This window comes from Engystomops pustulosus, chromosome 9 (genome assembly GCF_040894005.1).
Source record: "Engystomops pustulosus chromosome 9, aEngPut4.maternal, whole genome shotgun sequence".
In the NCBI taxonomy this organism is placed as follows: domain Eukaryota; kingdom Metazoa; phylum Chordata; class Amphibia; order Anura; family Leptodactylidae; genus Engystomops; species Engystomops pustulosus.
Window position 1 is genome coordinate 83,372,153 of NC_092419.1, and position 24,314 is coordinate 83,396,466.

A 24,314-nucleotide genomic window follows, 5' to 3' on the forward strand; every position below is an offset into this window, starting at 1 on the left:
TGTCCTTACTTTTCATCCAGATCAGAAATATGAAATGAATGCTTTGATCTGTTGCAGATCATATAATTTGAAAATCTCCTATAGTGAGCACAAGATATATCTTTAGATTCATTAGATTGTTATAACAACTTAGAATTGTTTTATTTTCTTCTGTCTAGTACCTGAGGTGGACCCATATGCAGTATAGCAATATCATAATATTGTTTAATCTTGTGGATCACTTCAATAATAGTTATTACATACATTGTCCACTATTATAATGCTATACCATCTATAAATATTATGTACAGGGCATAATAAGTAAAGCAATGGCATATTGTTACATAATGTTAAAATTAACCCCTTAAGGACGCAGCCATTTTGTAGCTTAAGGCTCAGCCCGATTTTTTGGATTCTGACTTGCGTCTCTTTATACGGTTATAACTTTTGAACACTGTTACTTATCAAAGCGATTCTGAGATTGTTTTTTCCCCACATGTTGTACTTCATTTTAGTGGTAAATTTTGGCTGATAAGTTTTGCGTTTATTTACAAAAAAAAGAAAATATGCTAAATTTTTGGAAAAATTTGCCATTTTCGAAATTCAAAATCATTGTGTTTTCAGGCAGATCGATTTACCACCTAAATAAGTTGCTGAATAACATTTCCCATTTGTCTACTTTACATTTTCATAATTTCTGAAATGTTTGGATAATTTATTTTGATGTCACGCGGCTTGCAAATAGAATATCGCTTTTCCGGATTTTCAGAATTGACTATTTTGGGGATAAATACAGTTTTGAATGAAATTTTACATATTTAGCATCAAAACCCCCTATATAACCAACCCATTTTCAAATCTGCACCCCTCAAGCTATCAGAAACAGCATTTACAAAGATTGTTAACCCCTTGAGATCTTCATAGTAATTGAATCAAAATGGCGGTGAAATTTAGAATGGTCATATTGTTCCCTCATACGTTCATTTAGCCCTAAAATTTACACATTTCCAAAAGATAAAAAGAGAAAACCCACCCTACAATTTGTTCTGCAATTTCTCCTGAGTACAAAGACCCCCCACATGTGGCTGTGACTTGTGTTATGGGGGCACAGCGAGGCACAGAAGGGAAGGAGGGCCCTGCAGCTGCCAGGATTTTAGTTTCCTCATTGGCCCCTTTTGAAGGCTATAAAATTTTCGCTTTTTCGTTATTGGGGCCATGTGATGCCATTTTGTTTTGCGGGATGAGATGCTTTTTCCAGTGTTACCATTTTTGGGTTTGTATCACCTATTGTTGAAAATTTAGGAACTTTTTTTGAGGACATGAGTAGAAAAGCATCAATTCTGTACAGGATTTTTTACTTCTTTTTTTTTTGGTGTTCACCGTATAGACTAATAATCATATTATCTTCATTCTATGGGTCGATACGATTACGGGGATACCAGACATGAATATATTTTCTTACGTTTTACTAAATTTGTCAAACAAAACCCTAATGTGGGGAAAAATCTATCATTTATGTATTGCCGTCTTCCAAGTGGCATAACAATGTTACTTTTTTGCCTACGGAGCTGGTTGATGGCTTGTTTTTTGCGAGACATGTTGTACTTTGCACCAGTATCATGTCGGAGTACATATGGTTTTTTGATCACATTTTATAGCATTTTTTGTGGGATTGAAAAGGTAAAAATCGGGGGGGGGGGGGCGATCGTGGGGGAAAGAACCCCCAGCTGCATGTTAGATGCCGCGGTCGCGCTGACCGCGGCATTTAACGGGTTAAGCACCCGTGATCGGAAACAACTCTGATCGCGGGTGTTACACTGGGGTGCCGGCTATCAGTCACAGCCGGCACCCCGTGTTTCCCGATGCCGGTTCAGCTCAGATCTTGAGCCGAACCGGCATCAGCTCAGCGTCCGATATATCGGACGCTGAGCGCTAAGTCACTGCGCTCAGCGTCCGATATATCGGACGCTGAGCGTTAAGAGGTTAATTTTAAGAATTGATATTTTTTTGTACCCTCGCTTCACTTCATAGTGACTTATAATCATTAGTCAACGGCTTGAAGATGCGCTAGTGAGCGCGAAACGGCCCGTCGCCGTATGGCTCCAGTGTTCCCCCTGTACCACGCCGTCTGCCGAATAAAGATAAGTTGTTTCACAGATTCGGTGAGTGCCGCCTCCACCTTTCTTTACTTCTTATAATCATTAAACAAGCAGTCCCCATGTCACGTACAAGATAGGTTCCGTAGGTTTGTTCTTAAGTTGAATTTGTATGTAAGTCGAAACTGTATATTTTATAGTGGTGGATCCAGACAAAAAAAAATTTTTTGCCACAGTGACAATTGGAGTTTCAACATTTTTTGCTGTAATTGGATCAAGGATTATGAATAAAGCTTCATCACAGACGCCTTACAGCTGATCATTGCATTCTGGGACTATAATAAAGCATTCACCAGAGGTCACAGTGGGCAGAGGGGTCCGTCTTTAACAAGGGGCCGTCCGTAAGTCGGGTGTCCTTAAGTAGGGGACCGTCTGTATGTGAAATAATAGCATGGCTAATAGTTGTTTATGCATTATCCATCTTTGTACTACTTCATATTCCAATCTTGTGTATTTACATACTATGGGGGTTATTTATCATACACCAGCGTATGAGTAAGATAGACCCGCAGAGCATCCGTATACATCAAGAGGCCTCAATGTTTCCCCCAGGGGCCTACCAGCGTTTATTTCTATGCCAGGCCCTAGCTGCAGTCGGCAAATTTTCACATTGGAAGTGAGTGCACAGGCGTGGGGACGGGAACACTGGCACAGTTGATGACAGACGCACACACCCCTTCATGCCCCTCCACACCCCTCTGGCAAGTGCTATCAATAAGCTAGCGTTAGCGATTACTTCAATGGCACAAAAGCCCTGATAAATACCCGCTAGTATGAGTCTTTATTTTTCAGTCTAACACATTTTTGTAGCTTTTTATTTGCACCATGTCTCTCACAAATCTTTTATTTTTCAGTCCCTCAGTCACACCCGGCAGTTGTTCCTTAACCCCTTAAAGATGTTACTGTACAACCTGATGCATAGGGGGGTGTATGGAGCGTGGTCACGGCTGAGCCCTCTTCATACTCCCCAGATATTTGCTTCACAATGGAGCAAACACCTGTTGCTAACAGCCTGAAACGGTGCTAGCAACCATCGTGGGTGTTAACCCTTTGATCGCCACCGGCAAAACGAGCCGGCAGAGCAGTGGTGCCGCCATCTTGGCTTGGATCATCACTCCCTGTGACATTATCAGGGAGCGGCAATCCGTTGCCATGACAGCCTCGGGTCACGCAAAGATGAGAGGCTGTCATGTTTTAGGCTATTTATTACAATGTTCGAATTGCACAATGCAATAGATGATGCGCAATCAATCAGACAACCTATGGGTTAAAGTACCCTGAAAAATAGTACAAATAAAAATTGAACACAGTTTAAAAAAATTATATTAAAAATTAATTATATTAAAAAAGCACTTTTTTGCCATTTTTAAAAATATAAAAAATTAAATAAAAGGTGATCAAAAGGCCGTACAGTCCTAAAAATTGTAGCATTGAAAGCATAATCAAAAGTCGCAAAAAATGACACCCCACACAGTTCGGTACACTAAAGTATTAAAAACTTATAACTGCCAGAAGATAGCAAAATTAAGAATTGTTTTATGTATAGGAGGTTTTAATTTTTGTAAATGTATGAAAACATTATAAAACCTATACAAATATTGTATCTACGTGATCGTACTGACCTAAAGAATAAAGTAAACATGTAATTTGGGGCGCTCAGTGAAAGACGTAAAATCCCAAACCACAAGAGAATGGCGCAAATGCGCCAATGGAATATTAAATACCATCACTGTGAAGTGCAATTTGTTACACAGAAAACAAGCCCATACACAGCTCTTTACATGGAAGAAAAAAGTTATAGATTTTTTGAAAATGGAGAGTAAAAAATGAAAACACAAAAACAAAAAATGGCCTGGTCCTTAAGGGGTTAAAGATAGAAGTATAAAAAATGTTGGTCCTTGTATTTGGCCCCATAATTTATATTTGTGCATTAACTAATTGCTATGCTTTCTTTTTTTTTTTTGTACGAAATATGTTTATGTTGGTTATTCACGGTTCTGTGAGTTCTTTGATAACATTTACATTTGATAAGCAATATTTTGTAGCTATAGTTTCTCGTCTTTATGTATTAGTCTGGGTATGTATGGTGAATAGCAAGAACAATTTCTTTAATGAAATTTTTTGATGAAATTCTATAACAAATAGATGTATAACAATATGACACCGATAACAATATTATTACAATTCTTTTATTTATTAATTTATGCATCCAAGCATGTACTTTGTTGTATATGACTAGATAATAGATGTACTTTCTGTTATATCAGCCAATTACGTTGCCTTCTTTTCTTGCATCCACTGTATCAGTTATTGTCAGACTCAGTAAGATTTGCTGTAATTTATCCTTCCTGGTGCGTATGCGCAGCTTACAGCTGTGCTGTCCGCAATGTGGAGGATTTGGCTTGCCTCTGTCTTCATGTAACCTGCCTCACTACGCTTGCGGCATTGTATGTAGCTGCTCATGCCCCATTCCCAAAGGTTGGTTAAACTGGATTGGCTAGTGTATATAACAACCTGGTTCTTTTCACCTGGCCTAACCCCTTGAGAAACATCTGTAGTAGTTGAAACATGCATCGGGATGGGACTGCAGTTAGTGTATGGTCGTATACCTCAGCCCCATTGATTTTGCAATTTATTGCTATATGTAAACCTTGAAGCTTTGTTTTAGCTCATTTGTCGCCAATACAGTTTTCAAAGCCCAATCACTTGTCGGTGCTGTCTTTATACAGATTGGGGCTCTTGGACACCTGTGTCTTACCGGGTATATACTTTTAACTTATAGGTTTTCAACTTACTTGTATAATAAAGATGACCTTTTCATTAATTAAAATTGTGTTGTTCTTTTTCCTCTCAAGTCTAAAGTAGACTAGGCTTGAGTATAACCCCCAGGCCAGAGTAGCCTAGGACTCATAAATCCCTCTAAAGTGAAACCTGGGCAGACTTAAAGCCACACTATTGTGGCTTTGTCTCCTGTAGTGCAAACCATCCGACTAGCGGCCCTTTCTAACCAGGTCTAAGTTCCTGGAGGTACCAGGTGGTGGTGGTGGCGCCTGCACACAAGCTGGAAGCTGGTAAGTGGAGCCTGGCAGTCAGTGTCCTCCGTTACAACAATTGAAGATTGGGAATCCTTACTCTATATTTCTAATGGTACTGTGCTTTATCTTGTTGATTTCCCCACCGGTTGAACGAACGTTGCAAGCAGAAGGGTCATTCTTTTTTTCTGACTTATGACTGACATATATTTGTTTCCCTTCTAGCTCTGTTCTTCTTTTGTTCAGAGTCCATAATACTTGTTTATTATTGGCCATTTTCCCATGTGCATTATTGGACATCTAGGTGTTGCAAGGCTTTCTATCTGTCGCATGAGATAGTCAGGAAGCATTTAGCAGTGGCACACTGCTCTGCTGTTCGAGCAGCAGTCCCTCCCCACATCCATGTTACAATCTCTGTGCTGCTCTCAGACTGCTTCAGGTAAAACATGCTTGAAAGAAATATGAGAACAGCAGAGAAACCCAATTAAACTATAGAAGAGATTTATCAGAAGTTATCAGAGGTAAAACTGTTCTAGTTGTCTGTGGAAACCTATCACAGCTCAACATTAATTTTATAAACAGCTTTCGGAAAATGAAAGCTGCACTTCGATTGGTTGCCAATGGCAACTAGAACAGTTCTGTTCTTAGAGACACTTTTGATGAATCTCCACCTGTGTAACAAAATGCATCCATGTCGCGGATCGGGGGTACACCCGTGCTCAGCTGGCTTGCTGTCCCCATCCCCCTGCCCACACTTACCTCTCCTGGCTCCTGGCTGTGCTCCGGGTCCCGGCATGCAGGCTGCACACCTCCTGCCTTCCAGGCCGCGCGCTGACTTCTCTGAACTTAACGGGCCAGCGTCCTTCCCATTGCCGCTGGTCACTTCCGAGTTTCCTATATAACCCGGCGGCTCCCTTCACTCCCCGCCGGATCTTCAAGTCTTCCCTCTGAAGTGAAAGCCTCCCATGTGTTTGCGAGGTCCCGTTCCTGTGTTTTTTCCGAGGTCCCGTTTCCTGTGCTTTTACAGATGCCTCTGTGTCCTGTGGTCCATATCCTGTGGTCCGTGTCCGGTGGTCTGTATCCTGTGGTCTGTATCCTGTGGTCCGTGTCCAGTGGTCCATATCCTGTGGTTCATCTCTGGTGGTCTACATCCGGTGGTCCACATCCTGTGTTCCATGTCTGGTGTTCCGTATCCATATTCCATATCTTGTGGTCCATATATGGTGGTCTGCATCCGGTGATCCGCATCGGTGGTCCATATCCTGTGGTCCATATCCTGTGTTCCGTCTCCTGTGGTCCGTATCCGGTGGTTCGTATCGTGTGGTCCGTATCCGGTGGTCCGTATCCTGTGGTCCGCGTCCTGTGGTCTATATCCTGTGGTCCGCGTCCTGTGGTCCGTCTCCTGTGGTCCTTATCCTGTGGTTTGTATCCTGTGGTGCGTCTCAGGTGGTCCGTATCCTGTGGTTCGTGTCCTGTGGTCCATCTCCTGTGGTCCGTATCCTGTGGTCCATATCCGGTGGTCACTATCCTGTGGTCCGTTCCCGTACGACTGTACTCCTGCTGTGCCGTCCAGGGTTCCAGCCCAGTGGTGCCCTCCTGCCTTCCTGTGTTTCTGCTGTGCCTTCCAGGGTTCCAGCCCAGCGGTTTCTTCTCTCCATACCAGCTTTACCAGTGTTCCTCTATGTTCCTGCTGTCATGTTTCCTGCATTTGTTGCCTTGGCTGCCACCGCGGGTCTCATACCAACCCCCGTGGTGGTCCAGAGGCTCCACAGACTCTTCCCAAAGAGACTCTGACATTTCTACCCTCACAAACTGTGACAGCGAGCACATTGCAGTTGTAAATTACTACTATGCAAATTGTTACATTTATGTTCGGTCATAAATCCTTCTGTTCATTTTAAAAATGGAACTGAAGAGATTGCATCACTGATTTCTGCATATTTTATAATGGAGCAATAATAGATGTCTTGCCCTTTTGTGCCTTACATTTAAAATTGTGAAATGTGTTCATGAATTTACTCTCTAGTTTCAATAAATATTGTACTGAATAGATTAACAAAATCAGACACATACACACAGCAAGATTGTGTACAACCAGACAGAAACCTGAACCTAAACCCAAATTCATGACCTGTTCTACACCTTCACCATAACTTTTTCTTTCCATCATTCTGGTAGACTTTGATCTTTGAACAAATAGTATTATTCCAGAACTGTGCTGAGTAAGATGTTTTGTAAGTCCAGCCATTTTATGAGCGACATAAGGTCAAGGTCAAGTGACCCCTTTGTATTAACTTTCATGTTGTCCTCTCTTTATGGTAGATGTTTAATATAGGAAACAGAATACAATTAGTGATTTTGAAATATAACTTTTATTTCCATATTAAAAATGTTTAAATAAAAAGAGTTTGTGGAGTACTGATGTTATAATCGATTCTTCTGGACAAGGTACCAGTCTAAAAAAGAGAAGGAAACGTCAACGTATAGAAACCTACTGGAAGTGTCCTCAATAAATATCTAGAGGGCTCACCTTGCAGGTTGTTTGTCCAACTCAAGAATCACAAACCAATCATCCATGTTGCTCCTTGGGGATGTACCAAAAGTAATTCACTCCAACGTGCATAACTGTCGGTACATCAGTTAGATGTAGGTGAAATACACAGAAATCTGTATGGAGTGCACACATAAAAAAGAGATATATGAGTGATATTGTCAGTGGGGGCAAGGGTCTAGTTGACACATAAGGTCATAAAAAGCCCTATATTGCACAAAAAGTCTATACCGCCCTAATTGCCTAGCTTGGAGCTGTGATCCTAACTAACCATAGCCCTGACCGGAACCTAATCCTGCAATATCTGGCTCTATTAAAGACCTATTAAAAAGGTATAGTCAAGTCATCAGAGAAGGTTCCACAAATATGAATCCCAAATCCTGACAAGGCTTGTTTTGCCCCATTGGGCCCATCAGGGGATCGATGGAATCATCAAAGACACCCTTATCCTAATAAGGTCAAGATGTTAAATATGAGAGCTAGGCGGCATGAAGATGGCTGAGGGAGTATTTATCTTTAACTCCAGTGATCAGCAGGGACAACCAGTAGTACCCCTACATCCTGGAGAGTATTTGGTTGGCTGTTGTGAAGGGGTTTCTCTTCATGGAAATTATTCTGCAATCATCCACCACTGTTTTGTGTGAGCATCCAGGTCTTCTTGCAGTGATGAGTTCACTAGTGGCTTCTTTCCTTCTTTCTCAGGGTGTACCAAACTGGAGATTTTGCCACTCCTATTATTGTAGCAATTTTTGAGATTTTTTTTTCCATTTTTCGCAGCTAGCAGAGCTCCTTTGACTGCATGTTTACTTCACAGCAAAATCTTCCAAATGCAAGCAACACCTCTAGAATCAACTCTGGACCTTTTACCGTTTTAAATTGAGAATGAAACAATGAAGGAAATTCCCACACCTGCCATGAAACAGCCTTTGAGTCAATTGTCCAATAACTATTGGTCCCTTTTAAAAATTGTATGGCGCATGTTTACAAGCTGAAACTCATAAACCCTTCATCCAATGTTAATGTGGATACCTTCAAAGAAAAGCTGAAAATCTGAACTTTATGTCCATGTCCATTATATAACTATAACTTGATTACATTTCAGTGTACAGGTGAAAAAAACTTGTCAGTGTTCCAATATGTATGACCTTTGAGGCCCTATTCTAAATATATGTTATAAGAAAACATTACACTAAATAGTGACGGTATTTAATATTCCATGCTGTGTACTGGGAAGCAGGAAAAAAGTTCCAAATGCAGTGAAACTGTTAAAAAAAACACATTTATGCTGTTTTCTTGTGGGCTTGGATTTTATGGCTTTCACTGTATGCCCAGAATGACATGTCTACTTTATTCTTTGAGTCGGTGCGGTCACAAGGATAACAAATTTATATAGGTTTTATAATGTTTTCATACATTTAGAAAATGTATTTTGCCATCTTCTGGCGCTAATAACTTTTTCCTACTTTGGTGTATGGAGCTTGATAATGTTTTCAATGCTTCTATTTTTAGGCTTGTACGGTCTTTAGATCCCTTTATATTGAATTTTTTATATCTTTCAATGTGGCAATTTTTAACTTTGGGCGCTATTTTCCGTTACGGGGTTAAAAGCTGGGAAAAACTGTTATTATATTTAATAGATTGAGACACGGCAATACCTAATGTGTTTATGATTTTTACAGTTTATTTATATTTATATGACTTCTAGGGAAAGGGGTGATTAGAATATTTTTTTTTTTTTAACTTTTTTTCATTTTTATTTTTACTATTTTTCAGACACCTAGGCTACTCTAACCCAAGGTTGTTTGATTCATCCTAACATGGCTGCCATATATGGGGATTTTCCTCCTCTTTCATTACAATGTGCGAATCACACATTATATTGAATAGGTTAAAGCCAGACAGCCTCGGGTCTTCAGAAGACCTGAGGCTGTCATGGCAACCGATCGCTGCCCTCCGATTATGTCCCGTGGAACGCGATCTTCACCAAGTATGGGCGCCACCATCTTTTTGTAGCAGTCAGCTTTGCCGGCAGCGATGGACGGGTTAACACCCGTGATCGGTGCTGGCACTAATCGCAGGTGTTACCGGCTATGCAGAGGGCTAAACCCGTGAGCCCTCTCCAAGCACCCGCAGTCGGGAGTCGGGAAGGAGTTAACGTAGACTCCGCACCCCATCTTGACATAAAAAAAACCGAAATGTAGATATTTTTGGTCATTTATTAAACAAGAAAAACTGAAATATCACATGGTCATATCACCAGGAGCAGTTTCTCCATTGAACTACTGCTAGCATTAGAGTAAAAAAATTGCTTCAGGTTGCATTCAACTCTGGACCTTTTACCGTTTTAAATTGAGAATGAAACAATGAAGGAAATTCCCACACCTGCCATGAAACAGCCTTTGAGTCAATTGTCCAATAACTATTGGTCCCTTTTAAAAATTGTATGGCGCATGTTTACAAGCTGAAACTCATAAACCCTTCATCCAATGTTAATGTGGATACCTTCAAAGAAAAGCTGAAAATCTGAACTTTATGTCCATGTCCATTATATAACTATAACTTGATTACATTTCAGTGTACAGGTGAAAAAAACTTGTCAGTGTTCCAATATGTATGACCTTTGAGGCCCTATTCTAAATATATGTTATAAGAAAACCCCTTTAACAAGATATTTGTCCATTCAAGTATTTGTACATTTAAATTTGATTGCTCTTTAGTTGCCATTGTGAAGTCTTGTTTTATGTTTAATGAAAATTATGAAAGTTATTATTCATATGCTTGCTGAATGCTAAGAATACCATAAAGACGTTTGACTATGGCTGAAGCTGATCAAAGTCCACTCCTCTCCACCAAAGGAATGCAAGACCCCCTCTGCAATGTTTACCCATGTCACAAGATTTACGAATATTACCCGCTCCAGGGTTAACAGAGCTTTTGTGTCTCCGATGCTCATGTAATAATTTACGAACCAATAGACTATGGACATTACTTCTTTATCCCTAAGTAACCAAGCCCAGGTCCTCCGTGTATAATACTTTGTGACACAAATAAAGCATACGCACATCTGCCTAGCCTTGCATAGCATCAGGTGTCAACAGAGATTGAGATATTATACCATACTCTCCTTGGTGTGATCTTTCATCTGAGCTCACTCTGTGACTATTATTAGTAATTAGAGAACCTGAGGTTGTGTGACAAGGGCAGAACTTGACACCATTGTGATAATATTTCTTTGTACTCAAAACGACCCATTCCCCTATTAACAGTGGTTGTTTCCTTGTACCTTCTTTAGGTCAGCTATGTCCTTTTTATACCTAAAATTGTACAAAGTATTCGATGTGTGGTCTGTCTAGTGATTTATAGCAGAACTAAAATATGTCGTTATCATAAGTATCTATACCTGTACTGATACAATGCATTATTTTATGTGCCCTGTCAGCAGCTGTTTGGTACTTGGCACTAAATCTTTCCATTCAACACATAATTGGAAATGGGCTTACTACTAGAAATACTTTTTCTCTGTCCTGTTGATTTGTAATTTAGATTACAAATGGAGTCTATATCGAATGTAAAGAAGCAATATTAGTAAGACATCTATGTAATTTTTAAAGAATGGCAAATGCCAATCATTATTTGATACAGACACCACAGCCGCCTATGTGTCATATCGAAATGCAAAGCATATAGATGTTATCAGTATCGAGCTAATATCTCCAGAGACATTCAGGCTTCAGTGGTGTCATTTGAATTAGATATCAAGCGAGTGGCATTTCAGAATTGTTTCGAGAATAGAGTTTAAGCTTTTATTGAATGAAATTTTCTGCCTCTTCATTTATCTATTCAGAACAGGTGAAGCACACACACCATGCATCTGCTGCTGTCATAATATTACTTCACTGACTGATAATCTCAGAATACACAGTGAGTATGGAAAATATTCAGACCCCTTTAAATTTTTTGCTCTGTTTTATTGCAGCCAATTGGTAAGATCAAAAAAGATTAACCCCTTAAGATTAACCTGGCCCTTTTTTGTTTTTGCGTTTCCATTTTCACTCCCCACCATCAAAAATCTATAACTTTTTTATTTTTCCACGTAAATAGCTCTGTGACGGCTTGTTTTCTGCGTAACAAATTACACTAAATAGTGACGGTATTTAATATTCCATGCTGTGTACTGGGAAGCAGGAAAAAAGTTCCAAATGCAGTGAAACTGTTAAAAAAAACACATTTATGCTGTTTTCTTGTGGGCTTGGATTTTATGGCTTTCACTGTATGCCCAGAATGACATGTCTACTTTATTCTTTGAGTCGGTGCGGTCACAAGGATAACAAATTTATATAGGTTTTATAATGTTTTCATACATTTAGAAAATGTATTTTGCCATCTTCTGGCGCTAATAACTTTTTCCTACTTTGGTGTATGGAGCTTGATAATGTTTTCAATGCTTCTATTTTTAGGCTTGTACGGTCTTTAGATCCCTTTATATTGAATTTTTTATATCTTTCAATGTGGCAATTTTTAACTTTGGGCGCTATTTTCCGTTACGGGGTTAAAAGCTGGGAAAAACTGTTATTATATTTAATAGATTGAGACACGGCAATACCTAATGTGTTTATGATTTTTACAGTTTATTTATATTTATATGACTTCTAGGGAAAGGGGTGATTAGAATATTTTTTTTTTTTTAACTTTTTTTCATTTTTATTTTTACTATTTTTCAGACACCTAGGCTACTCTAACCCAAGGTTGTTTGATTCATCCTAACATGGCTGCCATATATGGGGATTTTCCTCCTCTTTCATTACAATGTGCGAATCACACATTATATTGAATAGGTTAAAGCCAGACAGCCTCGGGTCTTCAGAAGACCTGAGGCTGTCATGGCAACCGATCGCTGCCCTCCGATTATGTCCCGTGGAACGCGATCTTCACCAAGTATGGGCGCCACCATCTTTTTGTAGCAGTCAGCTTTGCCGGCAGCGATGGACGGGTTAACACCCGTGATCGGTGCTGGCACTAATCGCAGGTGTTACCGGCTATGCAGAGGGCTAAACCCGTGAGCCCTCTCCAAGCACCCGCAGTCGGGAGTCGGGAAGGAGTTAACGTAGACTCCGCACCCCATCTTGACATAAAAAAAACCGAAATGTAGATATTTTTGGTCATTTATTAAACAAGAAAAACTGAAATATCACATGGTCATATCACCAGGAGCAGTTTCTCCATTGAACTACTGCTAGCATTAGAGTAAAAAAATTGCTTCAGGTTGCATTCACACAATGCATTTTAATTACTTTTAGGAATGGAATTGCAGCACAGTGGGGAGTTTCTCCCGATGGCATGTTTGTTTACACTAAAACACTTGCAATTGGGAATGTGCACCACATGTTTTTCATTGTACACATGCAATTGGGAGACTTTCCTTTCCACTGTGCTTGAATTGCATTCCTAAACGTAATTCAAATGCAGTGTGTAATCATAAACACCAGGGGGCATATTTATCAGGACCTCTGCGCACCGCCACTGGCGCAGAGGCCCTGAAATAATCGCAAATGCTAGCTTATTGCTAGCTTTTGCGATTATTTTCCCCAATCCGCCACCTTCACGCCAGTGGGGCGTGAAGGGGCGTGAAGGGGGGGCACGGCCGGCCGAGCTGGGGGCGCGGCCGGACGGGATTGGGCCGGCGCGGGCCGTTACTGTCCCCGCGCCTGCGCACTCGCTGCTGCCGGCGACTTTTCATACGCAGGCACCTGACGAAGGCTCCGGTACGGAGCAGAAACACGTAGCATTTTTATTTTATTGTTTTAACAATCTTTTAAAAGAAATATCTTTTATTTTGTAAAATAAAAAAGTACTCTTTTTGAGCCATTTATACTTACTTATCGAGGATTTTCTAAGCGCCAACACTCCTGCCTCCATTCGGGTTTTTCTTCAATGATCCTCTTCAGCCTCGGAACCTGGTCCGAGTGCTGCTGATCTACAGGAGACCACCGGCTGCTGGTATTACACTTTACATATGCATTATGCCTATGTAAATAGGTGAGTGACCAATTTACCCATCCATCCTTCCCCTTGTGCATTACTGTCTTCACGAGGTTGCGCTTTCTCTTTTTCTTCTCTCCTCTATTACACACCGATTGGATATCTTCTGACGAGGTGTATATAAAAATCCCAGTCTCAAGCAACAGTCCAGTGATGTGCAAGAGGCGTCCTTAAGCATAGAAGAGTAAAGAGGTGCAGCAGTGATGTCAGAGCCAGAGCAGCACCACTGCAGGTCCGGGCCTTGGTCCATGTTACCCTTACACAGGCCACAGGCAGAGGCTGCAGAGGGGGTGTGCTGTTGTGACATCACTGACGCCTCTCTGTATTCAGACCGTATTCAGAGTGTGGTAAGTACAACTGCTTTCTTGTTTTTACAGCCTCCTCACTCCAAAAAAAGGTGTATATATACAAGCATGGACAATTTATCTATGTATATACACTCACTGGCCACTTTATTAGGTACACCTGTCCAACTGCTTGTTAACACTTAATTTCTAATCAGCCAATCACTCAGTGCATTTAGGCATGTAGACATGGTCAAGACAATCAAGACAATCTCCTGCAGTTCAAAGCGAGCATCAGTATGGGGAAGAAAGGTGATTTGAGTGCCTTTGAACGTGGCATGGTTGTTGGTGCCAGAAGGGCTGGTCTGAGTATTTCAGAAACTACTGATCTACTGGGATTTTCACGCACAACCATCTCTAGGGTTTACAGAAAATGGTCTGAAAAAGAAAAAACATCCAGTGAGCGGCAGTTCTGTGGGCTGAAATGCCTTGTTGATGCCAGAGGTCAGAGGAGAATGGGCAGACTGGTTCGAGCTGATAGAAAGGCAACAGTGACTCAAATCGCCACCCGTTACAACCAAGGTAGGCAGAAGAGCATCTCTGAACGCACAGTACGTCGAACTTTGAGGCAGATGGGCATTCGGATGGTAGGGTCAGAATTTGGCGTCAACAACATGAAAGCATGGATCCATCCTGCCTTGTATCAACGGTTCAGGCTGGTGGTGGTGGTGTCATGGTGTGGGGAATATTTTCTTGGCACTCTTTGGGCCCCATGGCACCACTTGAGCATTGTTGCAACGCCACATATATATTATATATAGCCACTTTATTAGGTACACCATGCTAGTAACGGGTTGGACCCCCTTTTGCCTTCAGAACTGCCTCAATTCTTCGTGGCATAGATTCAACAAGGTGCTGGAAGCATTCCTCAGAGATTTTGGTCCATATTGACATGATGGCATCACACAGTTGACGCAGATTTGTCGGCTGCACATCCATGATGCGAATGTCCCGTTTCACCACATCCCAAAGATGCTCTATTGGATTGAGATCTGGTGACTGTGGAGGCCATTTGAGTACAGTGAACTCATTGTCATGTTCAATAAACCAGTCTGAGATGATTCCAGATTTATGACATGGCGCATTATCCTGCTGAAAGTAGCCATCAGATGTTGGGTACTTTGTGGTCATAAAGGGATGGACATGGTCAGCAACAATACTCAGGTAGGCTGTGGCGTTGCAACAATGCTCAATTGGTACCAAGGGGCCCAAAGAGTGCCAAGAAAATATTCCCCACACCATGACACCACCACCACCAGCCTGAACCGTTGATACAAGGCAGGATGGATCCATGCTTTCATGTTGTTGAGGCCAAATTCTGACCCTACCATCCGAATGTCGCAGCAGAAATCGAGACTCATCAGACCAGGCAACGTTTTTCCAATCTTCTACTGTCCAATTTCGATAAGCTTGTGCAAATTGTAGCCTCAGTTTCCTGTTCTTAGCTGAAAGGAGTGGCACCCGGTGTGGTCTTCTCCTGCTGTAGCCCATCTGCCTCAAAGTTCGACGTACTGCGCATTCAGAGATGCTCTTCTGCCTACTTTGGTTGTAACGGGTGGCGATTTGAGTCACTGCTGCCTTTCTATCAGCTCGAACCAGTCTGCCCATTCTCCTCTGACCTCTGGCATCAACAAGGCATTTCCGCCCACAGAACTGCCCCTCACTGGATGTTTTTTCTTTTTCGGACCATTCCCTGTAAACCCTAGAGATGGTTGTGCGTGAAAATCCCAGTAGATCAGCAGTTTCTGAAATACTCAGACCATCCCTTCTGGCACTAACAACCATGCCACGTTCAAAGGCACTCAAATCACCTTTCTTCCCCATACTGATGCTCGGTTTGAACTGCAGGAGATTGTCTTGACCATGTCTACATGCCTAAATGCACTGAGTTGCCGCCATGTGATTGGCTGATTAGAAATTAAGTGTTAACGAGCAGTTGGACAGGTGTACCTAATAAAGTGGCCGGTGAGTGTATATATATATATATATATATATATATATATATATATATATATATATATGCACACACACAGACAAGTATAATTGTACATGGAAACAGAACCCAAACCTAGCTCAGAATTATATATGAAGTGCAGAATTGTGAGCCAATGTGTAATACCAGCACTGTAAATCCGGCACAATCTATCTGTAGGATATGTCAGCTTCTACCAGCCAGAAACCAACTCTGAATAAAACATTAGGTTCCTCATTTCATCATCTCCTCCACCTCCTCCCGACAACTTCTTCATGTTCTGGTACAGGCAATGTTTGATTACGTCAGCCTGCACCAGATCAGTTCCTGCCAGTTCCTGCGTTGCACCTACAGTCAGACAAGGTTTTTGTGATTGATAGGGAGCAGAAGAGCACAGGAGCTCCCATGCTCCTCTGCCTGCGGTACAGGGTGGAAGTGGGAGTCAGTGCTTCAGCCAGATCCCGTTCCCGTAGTCACCTGCGGAAAAGGTGATGACGCCTTCTCTTCCAACTCAAGCCGAAGGCGACCAAAAGCCCAGTCACTGGTGCACGTTTGGGGGTGGCATTCAGCTCCAATTTTTTTTTCTTTAATAAAAAAAATGTTTTGCTGAAATTATAATTAAATTATAATTAATTACTTTTGGCTTCAGGCAAAAGCATTTGGGCAGCAAAAGCAGATTATATCTACTTTTGTTCTTGTTCATTGTTTCAGTTAAAATTAATTTCTGGAAACTAAAAGGGACAGATGCCATGAACTGAGAGAACTATGTTAATCAGTCTGACAGGTCATTACATGCTGAGGCCAAGATGTCAGCACTGTTCAACTGGACGTCAGAGCCTAGGACATCAGACAGTGTCTACACAAATCATTGGAAAACATTTGTATGATATTGAGCTAGAAGTCATATAGATACATAAAACTTACAGTAAGTGAATATTGATAGGGTTTAATATGAAGGGCCCCAGCAATCCTTAAAATGAAGGGAGTGCAACAGTTGCAAAACATTGCAGTCCTTTTATGTGTATTCAGGCCCTCCATTGTTCTCAGCCACCTAAGGTGCACCAATCTCTATCACTGTACCATTGTTTTGGCTGAGAGGAGACAAAGATACCTCAGTCTTTTTATATAAGAGGTAATCTCCAAGTATAATAGTATCAATATATTACAATATTATTTTAAATATTAGAATATTCCTTCAAGTACAGAAAATTTCAAAGCAATAATCAACAGCAAGAGGCTAATTACCAGTGTCAGCTTCAGGCTTCAGTAGGCCCCTGGGCGACAGAAGCTCAGTGGGCTTCTTTGCAGTGAACTCACGTGGCGTCATTAAAAATTCAGAAACTAACAGTCCCATGTTCCCTAAAATATTCCCTAGTTTATCATACCAAACAGCCCCTCATGGTTATTTTATGTACAACCCCTTATAGTTATTTTATATAAAGCCCCCTCACACCCTAAGGATTCATTAGATACAGCCCCCTCACCACACAGATTCCTTATGCACAGCCATATGCGGGCTCCCCTGGAGCACTTACCAGGTATGCGCAGTGTTGGTGGTAGCCCTGCTAACTACCAACTGAGGTTAGGATTACATGTGGTATTTTGGCAGATGGAGGCATAGTTGTTACCTCTATCTGACCAGTATACGGCGCATCCACCGAAAAAGACAGGATGGAAAGATGTAGAAAGCTACTTCTTTCCATCCTGCTTGCTCCTTCTGAGCGGCCTATACGCTCAGTGGACACAATAGAAGAATATGTGGAGCAGAAGTAGTCTTTCTGAACAGATACGTCACTCAGTAGGACAGTGACATTACTGGGGAAACAACCCGTACATTGCTGCTATAGTCGTCTCCTTCCCACGCATTCAGGGGGTCGGAGGAGTCAGCGGGTGACTGTATGCTTATACAGCGGGTTACGTCAGTGCCATATGTTGTAATGTTGTATGTTAAAAGGCAAAGAGCATTAAATCTGTAGCAGTGATGTGGGCCTCTCATTTTCCATAAGCTCTAACCCTTGTGGGTCATAATACTTACATGTACTTACATGCACAAAGTAAGAAGATCATACATTTATAAGTCAATAAAATAGTTATGCTAGAAAATCAATATCTTGCTACATCTTGCTTTAAATTACTCTGGATATCAATGCTGTTCTCTCTCTAGAGAGGTGATAGATTTGAAATGACAAAATAAAGAGTGTATAACAAAATTGGGGTAATTTCTGATTAGTTTCATTTCCAAGGCTTCTCAGAAAGAAGAAATATTTTATCACTCATTTTCTCTCTGCAAATTGCCACAGAAACTTGTCATGTAGCGATAATGTAAGGATGTTTTTTATCTGAATAGATTCAATTTCTAAAAATTGTTCTCAAAATGCCACAAATGTTACAGTCTCTCTTTAATATTATGTGGCACTACATGATGTATGAGTTTTAGCTAAATGATGATATTGTTGCTAATTTGTTTAACAAAAATGTAACTCACATGCTGTCCATTTCCTTCTGATCCTCCTTGAGAGGGTTCTATTCCTTCATTGGTGTCCAGCTGTGTTGTAAAAAACTGATTGGACTTGATTAGGAAAGACACACATCAGTCTATTTAAGATCTCACAGTGCATATCTGATCATGAGAATCATAAGGTCTAAGGAACTTCCCAAGGGGCTCGTAGACAGAATATTTTTCTCTTTTCAGTTTCACTAATTGTCTCCAATGGTGTAATCTGCATTTGGCAAGTATACTCTTTACAATAGTAATGTCATTTGTTCTTTAACATGTTTGAAAAAGACTTGAAACGTTGCTACTATGCCATTTGGTGAATAAAGAATCGCTTCATTTTACATATTTTTGCTGTGCTTTTGCAACACTTCCCACACTAGCACTAGCACTAGTGGGACAAGTTCCTGGAAAGGAGCCTGCACCCTATGTCTGGTTTTGATGAGGAAAGAGTTGAGCCTCCACGGTGGACAGCAGAACGGGACAAGTAGAAGGGGCAGGGGGAGAGTATCAGGAAACAGCAGAGTGAAGAGAGGATCTGGTTGAGCCAGCAAAGGTATCAGCCAGCCAGAACCCTCCCTCCTCAACTTTTCCTTTTGGAGGTCTGCCATGCTTGTAAGTCCTAGATGTTTTGAACCAGTCAAAAGGGGCTAAGATAGCTTTGAGTTACAGATACCACAAGGATTAAGAACAGCAATGTTCCACCTTAAAGCAATTGAGAACAGCCAGTTCAGAAAACCCCAAGCTTACACATCCTATGGGTTATGCATGACCATGAAAATCACCAAAAGTTACATTTTGAGGAATCATCTCAGGTAACTGAGAGGCCTGTATAATAGAAAACCTCCATATTTGACCCAATTTTTGAAACTGTACTTCTCAAAGAATTAAAAAATCTTAGGAAGTTTGTTACATCTATGTGTTTCACAAAGTTGAGGTTTTAGCCAAAAAAAAAGTAAAACGATAGACTTACATGGATTTTCTTTCATTGCAATTCTGTTTTTCTCTTCCACAAGCCATATCTTTATTCATTTCTTCCACCTAAAAAGCCATATGGGGGCTTGTTATCTGCAGGAGTAATTGCATTTCCAGATAAAATAATTAAATTTTGCAATGTATGGGGAATCTGGGGAAAAAACTCTAAAATATAACTAATGTGATAAAATTGGCAAAAAAAAAAAAAAAATTCCTCCATACATTCTTTGTGACAAATCAAAGTTTTCATGACCTTCAGATCAAATTCCACTTTAATTTACTAATCTCTGTTTACAACCTGTTTGAACTATAATGGTCACATTCTGTATATGTTATTACGGTAGAAGCAGTGTAAGACGATATACAGAAATCTTCATTCAGAGCCAGTTAAAAATACAGAAAATCAAGAAGTTGACTAGCTTTCAACTATTAATACATCACTTTAGTTTCACACATCTTCTTCACAGTATGTAACTGGAATGGCAGAAATCTTAATTGCTAACGTACATCAATTAGCTTAATGAAGATTAATAAGGTCTGGAGCTTTTCTACTAATTACAGCCATTACTGGTAAATTGCATTAAGGAAAGTTTAAGAGCTACACTGGTGGCTTTAAAGTGATAGTCCCTACATTAACCCCCTAAGAACACAGCCCTTTTTCATTTTTGCATTTCCATTTTTCACTCCCCATTTTCAAAAGTGCAAAAAAATCTTTATTTTTCCTTGTACAGAGCTGTATGTGGGCTTGTTTTCTGTGGAACAAGTTTATATTCCTAGTGATGGTATCTAATATACTGACTCAAAGAATAAAACAGAGTTGTCATTTGGAACACTTAATGAAAGCCATAATAACGAGTCCCAAAAGACAATGATGCAAATGTGTTTTTTCATCAATTTCACTGGATTTGCTTGTTCACCAGTATTGGTTAAAAAACTAAGGCCCCTTCCACACTTGCGTTGCAGATCACGTCAGAGTCTGATCAGGGTTTGGTCAGTGAAAAACTGATATTTTGCATCAGAGTTCAATCAGTTTTCAGTCAGAGTTTGTTCAGTGTCTCAGTTTTTCAAGCGCATTTTCAATGCAATTTCAATGCGTTTTTCACGCGCATTATCTGCCTGACTCAGGACCGAGCTCTATCTTTTCTATGGCAATTGATGCGTGAAAAACGCATTGCACTTGCAAGTGTCTCAGAGTGCAATGCGTTCTTGATGCGTCTCCATAGAGTTGTATGGTGCGTTCTTCACGCGCGTGATTTGCAAAAGTAGAGCATTCTGAGATTTAAATGCGCATTTAAAAAAAAAGCGCATGTGTGCGTGAAAAAAAATGCAAGTCTGAAAAGACCCATTGATTACAATGGTCAGAGTGCAGGAGGAGAAATTAAAAGGCAAAATGCCCTCTTTGGCAGCAGACGGTGGGACAAGTTCCTGGAAAGGAGCCTGCACCCTATGTCTGGTTTTGATGAGGAAAGAGTTGAGCCTCCACGGTGAACAGCAGAGCGGGAAAAGTAGAAGGGGCAGGGGGAGAATATCAGGAAACTGCAGAGGGAATAAAGGATCTGGTTGAGCCAGCAAAGGTGTCAAAAGAATGCACAGAAAACGTTCGGCGTGAAAGGGGCCTAATTCAGTGAAATTGACGGAAAAAAAAACACATTTGCATGATTGTCTTTTGGGACTCGTTATTATGGCTTTCATTAAATGTTCCAAATGACAACTCTGTTTTATTCTTTGAGTCAGTATAATCACAGAGACACCAAATTTATATAGGTTTTATTACTTTATAGTAGATTTAAATACTTAGCACTTCATGTCTGATATATCAGACAGAGAGATGATGCTGGCTTAGTTCGAGATCTTTTGAAGTTTTTACTTTTTTTTAATTTATTTTAATTATTTATTTAACTTTTTAAAAATTTTTTCACTTGGTACTTTAACCCTAGGTAATCTGATTGATCCTATTATATACTTCTATTCTACAATATATGGCATTTGTGCACTAAATCTGTTACAATGTGCCACTGCTTGTTGTGTACTGTATGTGTAATGGCCCACTCAGCATGGTATTACGAACCTGGACTGACCCCTAGCCGGTTAGTAGAGTGTGACCAGCTCTATTGCACTAATTTAGAGGGTGTCAGATGATTTATTTTATGGTAATCCTATTTTTGCCTTAGTATTTGCCATCTACTGTTCATTTTCTATTGCCATCTACTGTTTATTGCAGCAGTATTTACCATCTGCAAATACAGGCCAAAGGGTTAATGTTCATAATGTTGATATAATAATGGGGGTCATTTACTAAGGGCCCGAATCACATTTTTAAGTTGGGTTTCCCGAATTTTTCCGTTTTGCGCCGGATCCGTAAAAACAGCCGCATTTTTTTTTAAAAAAAGTGTTGCTTGACACGCACTTACCTTCACCCGGCCTGGCTTGGTGAATTCAGTGCAGCAGTTACACCTAGTGGACATCTGGGGAACTACCTTAGTAAATCGAAGGAAGACCTGAATCCTCCACACAGAATGCGCCGCTGGCTCGCGAATGGACCGGGTAAGTAAATCCGCCCCAATGTGTCTAATGTATTTATCCTTCTCTGCCTTGAGGTCAGCAATTGGAAGGCTGGAATTCTCCTCAGAGTGGGAGGTTATAAATGCTCTCTTCAACTGGATTCCAAGTCAGTCTAGAACAGCCTGTTCCAGCACTCATTCAAAACAGAAGCCCTGCAGAGATTTGCAGCCTGCAGCTGCTGTCTCCCCTGAGAGGGCTTCCCTTGCCTCTCCACAGAGTCTGCCTAAACCTTCTGCCCAAGTAGCCAAGCTTATCCTCCAGCTCTAAGCCATGGATCCAGGCCTGTGAGCTACAACTAGACTGCTACCCAACCACCAGCTACCTCTGGCAGAGCAGGAAAGACCTTTCTACCATCACCTGCTATCTGTTGCTGTGTTTGAGTCTAAGAACTTCGTTTTTATATTCATAACCTCTGTCCACGTGTGTTAACCCTGGCTAACATTAACATCATGGGACTCCCCTTCACTATTTCTCCAGGGATCCCTCCACCACACGTACACCGGGAATGCTTCATCATATTGTCGTCTTCCCATTCTTCTTGCACTGACCCTGCACGGTGTGGAAGAGATCTGTTCACCCGGTCAAAGCTACTTTTGACAAGCACTAGGCCGCGCATAAAGCAAGCCACTCAGGCAAATCCAGATGCCCCGCACCAAAAGGTCAGGCCCCATGGGAGTACATTGCATATGGCTTGTGATCTGCAAATCTGCTGTCTGTATTTACACATGTATGCTTTTTTTTCCCTCAATCTACATTGCTACTGTACTACACTGCAAATTTACGGCACACATATGCTGTGCTTCAAATCCACAGGTAATACACATTGCCCACATTTATCAAAACTAGTGCACACTGCACTATGTGCTGTTCGTCTGTAGAGGGTGCAATATGCAACAGATTTATGAAATGTGTCAGACATGAATCTGGCACGTTATGCACTTCTCTAGCAGAATGCACCACTTTTTTTCTGGTGCAATTTCTTCATGATGTAGAATTGTTGGACAAAATATCTCCCTGAGAATGGTATAATCATGTTCAAATGATTTTCAATTCTTTGCCAAACCTCCCTCCAATAATGAAATATTTCTTTGCACTCTCATATTATGTGCAAATCATTTGCTTCCTCTGCAACACCCCTGCCAATGTATAGGCAAAGGGGCAGTTGCGAATAGGGCATTCTATCTGTCTCTCCCCAGCAGGTGAGCCTGTACAACTCACCTAAGGGGTAGTGCAGTAAGTCTGAGGTAATTAGCAGCTGTAAATCCTGCCTGAACAGGCAATGGTTAATTGGATGTGATCTTGTCAACCAATGATGTTTCTACAATGCACTGGAGTGTGATTGGAGAGGTAGCCACCACCTGGCCAGGATAATAAAACCCCTGGACAGGGAGGGGCTAGCTCTCTTAGGCCCACACTCTTACCACATGAGCAGGTCTTTACCACCAGCTCTCCCAGTCAGGAAACTCATAGCTGCAGCTTCCTCAACTGGACACAGCTCCCTCCCAAACTGCATCTACTTCCAGGCTGGTGCATAATTCCTGAGGACACTCTCCATGACCACTATAGTACCAGTTCTGCTGTGAGACCGTTTAGGTCCGTTGCCTTCTGTTGTTCAATAAAGAACAGTGAGTTATTTTACACAAAGTTGCCTCCGTCTGATCCCTGGATATGGCTGTCACCACCACGGGCTGCCCATTCATTACCCAGGGACATATCTTACAGACACTAAGGTGCTGCCCCAGGGAGAACAGTACATCAGCCTCTACCTCTATATTTCTTGCACATATCACCTGCTGGAGACCTGCCAGGCTGTAGGACAGCCCTCCTCCCGATACCAAGCACCGTGACATCAGTGTGCCTAGGCCACAAAAGCCATCCTCTCTGGTAATCTGGGCCCCGGCTGCCTCCAGGCTCCAAGAAAAGGCTAGGCCCCGGTGGGGGATGTTGCACCTCGATTTCACATTCCACATTGTCAGTTCTTATTTGGACTTTAAATAACAATATTGGAGTATAGTTCAATTTATGAACAATAATGAAATTGAGTCATTCTTTAATTAAAACCAAGATAATGTTCTGGTATTCCCTTTTCCATCTACCATCACTCCATCCAGGGCCATTTCTGGCTATTTTGCTACCCGATGCAAATTTTAAAATGCCCCCCAGGGCAAACCTTGATTGTCTGCTATGTTCCATCCACAGAGTTTACAGAC